At 45.9% G+C, this 9,003-nt stretch overlaps 1 long non-coding RNA gene across 1 annotated transcript; it reads left to right on the top strand.

Annotated features, from left to right (window-relative positions):
• Nucleotides 1–253: 253 nt before the first annotated feature.
• On the top strand, nt 254–9,003 carry LOC132647056 (uncharacterized). Its single transcript, XR_009585340.1, has 3 exons — nt 254–358; nt 1,135–1,247; nt 8,842–9,003. It is a non-coding gene; the product is annotated as an uncharacterized LOC132647056 (long non-coding RNA).

Consider the following 9,003-nt stretch of genomic DNA (forward strand, 5'->3'; position numbering starts at 1 on the left):
CAACATAGTCAAAGGCTTTTGTTCAAACATGACCAGAGAACGTGTGGAGAAGCCAATAGAACTGGAGGAGACCAGAAATGGCAGAAATGCTCTCCTCAGCCCAGAAAGGGACCACTGCTCAGTAGGAGACTGCTGCTCACAAAGGAAAACACTGTGAGGGGGACCTGGGAGGAGCTGATGTCACCCACAGCAGCCTTAGTCAGGAAGAAATGGAATCCGCAACAACCTCAGGACTTCTTTCTTAAACAGCCTCTTCTAGTAAGTCCTGAGCTGCCTGGCGTCACACAGAGACGGGCAAGATCCACCCCCTGCCCACAGATGACGTAAACAGATGGAGGAAGTTTAGAGATGCCTTTAGGTAAAAGGTAGGGGGGGTGGCATGGGTGGGCGATACTTCCTGGAGGAGGGGCAAACTGAGTCATTCTTTGTGTGCCCATAATTACTGCTGCACTGTTCTCTATCTCTACCGTGTAAAGGTGCGCTGTAATGTACCTTCATGGCTCATTGCAATCCTTAAATTGGGCTGGGGAGATGTCTGAGTTGAAAAAGCTGTTGCCATGTAGACACAAGGACCCAGCACCCCCACAAAAAGCCAGGAGTGGGGTGCCCAAGGAGTGGGGGGTGCATGCTTGTAATCCCAGCACTGTAGAGGAAGAGACAAGAGGAGTCCTGAAGCTCTCTGACCAGCCTTGTCAAACACTGAGCTCCAGGCAACCTAACTCTATCAGTGAGCTTTGCAGTCAGTGAGAGACCTTGTCAAATAACAATGAGGTGGAGAGCAGTTGAGAGCAGCTTCTAGCCTACATATAAACACACTCACACACACAATACCCACTCCCCCCACACACACACACATACGCCACTCACTCCACAAGTGCCTGGGCCCACTCCCACAGCTTCTGACTGGGGAGCTCCGGGTTGGGAGCCCATCATTTGTATTTCTACAAGTTCCCAGGAATTGTTGCTGCTGGTGGTTTTCAGCACACCCTGGGCGAGCAATGCCCTGAGCTGCGCTGGCGAGGACCGTGGCCTTGCTCTGTTACATTGCACCAGCGGGCTGGCGATAGACCTTGTCTCTAGCATGTCCTGACATCCATCCGCAGCGCTACAAAATTAATAAGTAAATTGTTCTAGTTGGCATACCAGGAATCCTGCCCCCAGAAATCTGTGATCCCGGGGGAAAGTCACTCAGCTGCAGAAGCACCGGGAGACTAGAGGTTGTGACCCACGCAAAGGAAGAATGACAGGTAAGATTCCTAGGCTCAGCACGAGAGCTGACAGAAGGTGGATGTCAGCAGATATTTGTTGAATTATTAAGGATGAAGGATGAATCTTATCCACCTCACTGTCTACCCCTACTTCGGCAATTGTGTACCGTCAGTGGACATGGACCACACAGTTTTAAATATCACAGTACTTAGAACAGCTGATGATGGTACTCATTCATCCATTGATGCATTCATTCACTCACCCAATACCATCTATCGCTACCGTGCTTGCTAAAATCTGTGTGCGCTAGAGAGGAAAAGGTCTCCTTTTCTGCCCTCCTGGAGCTTCTAAGGTTAAGGTCAGATTAGAGAGCATGGTGTGTAGTCTGCACTGGGGTTTTCTAAGACTCCTATAGGGAAGACACTAGTGGCTGATAGAAGTTTAGATCTAACCTTGTGCCGAGCACTAACTGGGCATCCTGTCCTGCGGCTGTTGCAACAGCTTCAAAGGCATGAGTTCACAACAACCTTAAGGCAGAGGTGAAGATACTGAGGCTTAGACAGGTGGCACCGGTTAGAGAAGGAGCTGGGACTTGAATCCTGTTAGTCCAAAGCTAAGGCAATGCTTGGGACCGAATGGAAGGGGTTGGAGACTAAAAGGAGGGGTGGAGGGAAGGATTTTTACAACACTGCCATTGGGCAATCCCCAGAATTAAGTCTGCCACCACAGCAGTCACTCTTGTGTACCTGAGATTGAGAAATAGGTTCAGACCCAAGATAAACTCAGGGGAATTTGAACTCAGTTAGCTAGCCCAGTTTGTTCTCCGCCAGGTCAGCCTCACCCCACTTGGGGCCAGAGGGTTCTTGTCCACAGAAGTGAGCGCACTGTAGCCCTCCCTTCCCCTCTTGACTAGCCTCAGGCTTGCTTTTTATACAAGGAACAGTTATGGAAGGAACGGCCTGGTTGCTTCGAGGGCCTCCCCTAGGACATTTAGCCTAACATATCACACACACTGCTGTACAGCTGATCATAACAGTCACTTCCTCTTCCTTCCCTCGGTCTTCTTTAAGAGAAATGGTTTAGTTTGGCTGCCATTTCAGGTTACAGTTATCATTGCCGGAAAGTCAAAGCAGCTAGCTGGTCACAGACACATTAAGAGAATAGAGGAAAAGAATCTTGCAAACCCAGCTCACCTTCAGCTCTTTTAAGCAGCCCAGGAAACAACCCTGGGTAGTTGTGCTGTCACTGTTAACACCTTTTGGAACCAATCTAGAGGGAATTTTAAGGAGGAATGTACAGTCAATTTTGTTATCCAGCTCTATGAACCTTAGAGCGAAACATTTATATGAATGTAATGTATAGCAGAAAGAAAACATTAGCCTTCATTTGAACATGGCTTTCAGAATAAGGAAGTAAGCCCCACCACTGACGAAGGTACACGAGTAGGTAACGGCGATTTCTAAAAGCCAGTATTAACTTCAGTTTGGACTGTTACTGCTGGAACAAAGACAGGAGCATAATCATTGAGACAATGTCCTCATCATTGGATGTAGAAAGATAAAATATACCTTCAATACTCTCTATCATGTTTTCCTGTGTCATAAATTATTAGTTTCTTAACATAACTGAAATAATTTAAATATCATTAAACAGCAATAGCTATATACACTGCATACCTACACAGTATTGACTCTAAATTGCTTCTTTTTCTTGGCATGAAACATCTGTTATAGGAGCTCAGATCATAATATAAAACCCTTAATTTGATTTCTGGATTACTTCTTTCGGGAAGCAATAACTTTTCCAATCCTGACACCGACAGTCTGTGTCTTTACTCTTTTTTTTTTTCTCTTGACCAGCCTTATTGACCAGCCTCATTTTTCAAAATATTTTCAATTTTATTTACCTCTACTTTTTATCTTAATGCCCTTATTCTGCTTTCCTTGGCTACAATTTGCTTTTTTCTTCAATTTATTGATTCCAAGCCTTTCTTGTTTTTTGCTTTTTATTTGTTTTGGGGTGTGTGTGTGTGGTGTTGTTTTGTTTTGTTTCTTCAAGATAGAGTCTCACTATGTAGCCCTGGCTGTCCTAGAATTCACTGTGTGACCAGGATGACCTCAAATTCACAGAGATCCATTTGCCTCTGCCTTCCAAATGCTGGGATTAAATGCATATGCTACTGTGAATGGCACAAACTCTTCTTTAGCCATCCTTTTGGAATGATATTTTCACTGCGATGGAATTGGGGGGGGGCTGCTGCTTCTTTTCAGCATTCAAGGTGTCACCCTGTCATGCTGTGGCTAGTAAACATCTGGCAAGAGCCTGAGTCAATATTGTCTTTGGTTTTTTGTTGTTGTTGTTGTTGTTCTGTTTCATTTTATAAGTATATATAACTTTCCCCTGAGGTTACCTTTGACCTGTGGGGTTTTTCTGTTTGTTTGGTTGATTGATTGATTGACTTTTGTTTTGTTTGTCTCTGGCAGTTTGACTATATATCTAAGCATGTGTGTATTTTGTATTTATCCCAGGGTTCTTCTGTCTGTGATCTGTTGTCTTTTATTGAATTTGGAGATTTTTCTGCCATTATCTCTTTGAATATGTTCTCTTTTCTCTTCTCCTCTCCTGGAGCTCACCCTGCATGTATGTTTGGACTGTTGTCCTCTGTCCCACAGCTATTAGCTGTGTCTTCTAGTCCCGTCCCCCCGCCCCCTTTTTTTTTTTGTCTTTGGATGTGACTATTGCTATAGTGAATGGTCAGTTTCTTTCCTCAGCTGTTTCCAATTTGCTGGCAAATGCTATTTTTTTTTTCTGCTTTTTACATTTGTTTAATCACTTCTATGTGCACATGTGTGTGGGGGCCAGGGAAAGCTTGCAGAGTCGTCTCTGTCTCATCGCCATACGGAGCCTAGGAAGCCGTCAGCTTGATAGCAAGCTCCTCCTCCCGCTAAGCATCTGGTCAGCTGACCACTTCTTTGACATATTATTTACTTCTAGTTTTTTTTTCTTTTTTGTGTTATTTTATTGTTTTTGTTTGTTTTTCAAGACAGGGTTTCTCTGTGTAGCCCTAGCCGTCCTGGACTTGCTTTGCAGACCAGGTTAGCCTCAAACTCACAGAGATCCTCCTGCCTCTGCCTCCCAATTGCTGGGATTGAAGGCGTGCACCACCACTGCAAGGCTTCTAGTACTTCATTTAGCTATTTTTATAAATAGATTTCATGAGCTTATTTCCCTACCAGCTCGAACAGGACATCTATGGTTTCTACTGGAACCATCTACTTTTAACCAGAGTTAAATCTCTAACTTAAAGCTTTGACCCCCTCCATTCTGATTCATCTGGCCATCAGGTTTTGCTGTATGCTTTGTTTCTTGACAGTGGAAAGGTTTTTTGTTTGTTTGTCGTTTTGTTTGTTTGTTTGTTTTTTCCAGGCAGGTAGCATGGGCTGGAGTGACCAGTCAGCTCTGGGCTGAGTAGGGGATTATTACTGCTTCATTGCAACCTTTTCCAGTGATTGGCAGCTGTTCCCTTGTGCTGAGGATAGCCTTGGGGGACACGTCTCCGTCTCTCCCCTACCTCATTTTGTGATGACGGTACTGAGATGTAACTCATACATCACACATTTCACTGTTAAAGTCACACGGTTAATGGATTTTTAGTGTGTCTGAGAATCGTGCAATCCTCACAGTCTGTTTTTAGAACATTTCATCACAGGGGAGAAACCCCAAATCCTGCAGCTGCCAGGAACTGAAGGGAAGGGAAAATTGCAGGAGAGTTTCTGTTTGTGGATTTTAAGGTTCTGGAGTTAGAGCCAGCCTTACCAGTGTAGCCGTGAGTGCTTCTCATGCCCTCCGAAAGCTTATGGTGGCAGATGTGCTGTTACAGCCATTGTACCAAAATGGTTTTGGAAACTCCAAAACCAAGTGAAACAAGAGAGAGAGAGAAAGAGAGAGAGAGAGAGAGAGAATGCCACATGTGGGCTGGTGGCTATGGATTCCCTGGAACCAGAGTTACAGGCAGTTGTGAACCACCTGAAGTGGGCAGGCCAGCTTCATCTACCTTGGTCTTGAAAGTGGGTCTTTCTTAAAGACTTTAGATTAAAATTAACAGTGTCTATTTGGGCATTAGAAGACTCAACAATTGAGCAGAAAATTGGAAGAGTCGCAGAAAGGCCCATTAGAACAGCACAGCCACAAGCTATTATAGGCTGAACAAAGATTAATAAAGTTACTAAAAAATAAGGTTGGCTACAGCTGGGCATTTGCCCTTTTGCGGGTGTGAGTATGTGTGTGTACACCACAGGAAGTCCCTAGGAAGATGTTAGAGGCAGCAGTTTCTATTCTTTACATCCACTGTATTGTGTTTTCATTACATGGGAACTTGGGATCTGGAAACCCTGTCTACCTAACATCCCCCATTTAGTTACTTCACAAGCTTTCTCCACTTCCCAGAACCTCCCTCCATGGCCGCCACCTGCTGCCTGGGATCCACAGTCAGTCATTGGTGAGAGACTTCTCCCTAGTGATGGGCTCCCTCTGCTTGGTAGCAGAGATGATTTTCTGGCCCTCCCCAGGCACAGGGCTTTCTGTGTCTTTCACTTCAACAAGTGCCTCAGGAATTGTGTTTGGGAGCTGCTGCCTGGGCCTGGGAACAGGGTAACCTGTTGTTTTCTAGGGGCTTCTGGCAGACTCCTACTTTGCAAAGTGGTGGGTCGGAGAAAGGAGTAGACTTCTTGACTATGCAAACAGCATAGCGCCCTGTGCACCTACACATGTGCTTTTGACAGGGAGAATCCTGGAGAAGAGTGTGTAAGTCCAAATTCTGCTTTTCCCCCTCGACATTAGAACTTAGAAGTAAGTGAAGATGTTTTTAGATCGCTTCTTTCAAGTTTGCACCAAGGCTGCCTTCTGCTGTATAGCCATGAAGAAAGATTCTCTTAAAGAACACTTGTGACACACAGGAAACCCCAGAGGATTTGTCACGTGAACTCCAAGCCGAAGTCCAAACTCTGCAGAGAGAGATTAACGTCCTTTCAAACTCAAGGCTAGCCTGTGCTGTAGAGTGAGTTCAAGCCAGCCTGGACAGCTCAGTGAGACCCTGTCTCAAAATACAGAGAAGGCTGAGGCCACACCTCAGCGGCAAGACGCTTGTCAAGCATGACCAGCTTCTAGTTCCAATCCCTAGTGTTGTAGTTGAAGAAAAAGAAAGAGGGAATGGAATGGAATGGAAAGAGGGGAGGAGAGAAGGACATTGCCCCAGGAGACTCCTAACTACAGAGCCATGAGACAGGGAGATAATCTCAGACACCCCATGGCATGACCTTAAGTCGACCCCTTCAGCTTCCTGAGCTGGTGGTGCAGGTCCACAGAGGTGCACTCAGACCAGGATCAAGAGTTAGGCAGCCTGATTGCGAATCCAGTCTCACCATACGCTGTAGTGTGGCCCTAGCCCAGGCAAGCTACCTCACCTTTCTGTGTTATTGAATCTTTCCAGGGTGTTATCCAATCTCAGAGAGATGGTGTGAAGATTAAACAGGACCAAGTGAAACTCAGAAACAAAGCCTGGGCAAGCAGCCATTACTGCTGCCTGCTTCGGTCGTCTCATTGGTCAGGGTAGCAAAGGCATCCCTTCCCCTTGACGGATGGCCTCTGGCACTAACTGCTAGAGACCCTGTGGCTTTTGCTTTGTTTTGGTGAGAGTCCCTGGTAGGGCCAGGTAATGAAGTGACTCACTTGTGAACAGTCAGGCAGGTCTGTTTGCTTTGTGACCTCTGGCCCAGTCCCTGGCTGCTTCTGGACCATACTATGTGGCTGGATTGTGGAGCTGAAACAGCAAGCAATCTGAAGCTGTATGAATCTGTGTCAAGGAGCAAGGGGAGGGAAATAAAGGACAGCTCTGGAACAGTCACAGGAATGACTATTTTAGTGACAGCACACACAAATTACCATCCCCTGAATGTGGGCAGGCAGAGCCCCGGGTTCTGGGAGCTTCGATGGGCAGAGCTTAGCCATCCTCTCCCTCTGGTTTAGCCGGAACAAAGGTGTGTGAGGCGTGTGAACAGGGTGTTGTTAGTTCCTGTTTGACAGCAGAGGGAGGGGAAGAAATTCAACCAAGATCACAGAACTCCTGTAGAGCTGAGCTGGACCCAATGTCTGAGCTCCCTAGGCACTGTTCTTCCCAGCTACCCAGAGGATTCGGTGTCCCGTTCCATGATCTCCCTAGCAGCTGTTCGCTTCTCAGGTGGGAGCTAGCTCAGCAGAGAGGCATAGGAGTGGGGCTCCGTTATTCTGACACCAGTCAGAAAAACTCCAGGGAGAGGGGGAAAAGGGATCTCACGTTGCTTCTTCCTGGTTCCATAAGCCTGATGGGGAGGCAGAGGAGGTTTGTTGAATGATTAAATGACAAAATTTAGCTTTTATATTTGTTCAAGCTTATTGACTCTTAAATCTTTACAGCTCGTGATAGCCCTTGAGTCTCCCCTGCATTCCAGGTTTGGCGAGGCACCAGGGTCATAGGAAATGATCAATAAATATTTCTTTCTTTTTGTTGTTGTTTGTTTGAGTTTTGGTTTGATTTTTTAGTTTTTGTTTTGTTTTGGTTTGGTTTTTGGTTTTGGTTTTTGAGACAGGGTCTCACTCTATAGTTCTGGCTGTCCTGGAACTCACTTATGTAGATCAGGCTGGCCTTGATAGCAGAGATTTGCTGGGATTAACCATATCTGGCTTCGACAAATATTTATAAAAAGATCTGGAGCTGGAGAGATGGCTCAGTTTTGGAGCTGGAGAGATGGCTCAGCAGTTACGAGAACTGGCAGTTCTTTCAAAGGACTCTGGTTCAGTTCCCAGCACCTACATGGCGGCTCACAACTGTATGTAACTTCCGTGTCAGGGGATCTGACACTCTCACACAAACATACATGCAGGTAGAGCACCAATGTACATAAAGTAAAAATAAATAAATTACTGAAAAACCCAAACCACAACACACACACACCCCAAACAGCCAGGTTTAGTGGTGTACACCTTTGATCCCAGTATGAGGGAGGCATAGTTCAAGGCCAGCCTGGTCTACAATAGTGAGTTCCTGGATAGCCAGTGCTACGTGGTGCGTGGGTATCTTGGAAAAACAACCAAACCCAACCCAACCCAACCAAACCAAACAGCAACAACAGAAGGACCATCCTACCAAGCCCATTTCTCTCATAGGAGAGGAAAACAGAAACAAGGGGCGATGGCTCAGTGGTTAAGACCACTGGCTGCTCTTCCAGAGGACCTGAGTTTGAGTCTCACCACCCACAGGGCAGCTAGCAACTGTCCTCAATTCTAGTTCCAGAGGATTTAATGACTTCTTCTGACCTCCTTTATCAAGCACAGGGAGGGGGGGCGTGCTTGAATGCACGCACTCACGACATATGCTTGTGTATACATATATGCAAGCAAAATACTCATCCACATAAACTATTTAAAAAAAAAAAAGAAACAAGAGTGATGGAGAGAATGGAAAACCATTGTTTTTTTGGGACAGAAAGCTAGTGTTTTTGCAAGAAAGCCAACATTCTGGAGGTGGCGTGATGATGGATCTATATACTTGAACAATGGATGATAAGACTTATGTTGCTTGTGTTTTGCCGTAATTAGAGACTGAAAGGCAGGCTGTTGAGATGGCTCGGAGGATCAGCCTGATGACCTGAGTGCAACCTCTGAACCCAGATGTTGGAAGGAGAGAACTGAAGTATTCCGGTCTCCACACGCAAACCCTGAGGTGCAGCCCCGCCCTGCGTATACTCACAACAGCGCACA

The sequence above is a fragment of the Meriones unguiculatus genome, chromosome 14, assembly GCF_030254825.1.
Source record: "Meriones unguiculatus strain TT.TT164.6M chromosome 14, Bangor_MerUng_6.1, whole genome shotgun sequence".
Taxonomy (NCBI): domain Eukaryota; kingdom Metazoa; phylum Chordata; class Mammalia; order Rodentia; family Muridae; genus Meriones; species Meriones unguiculatus.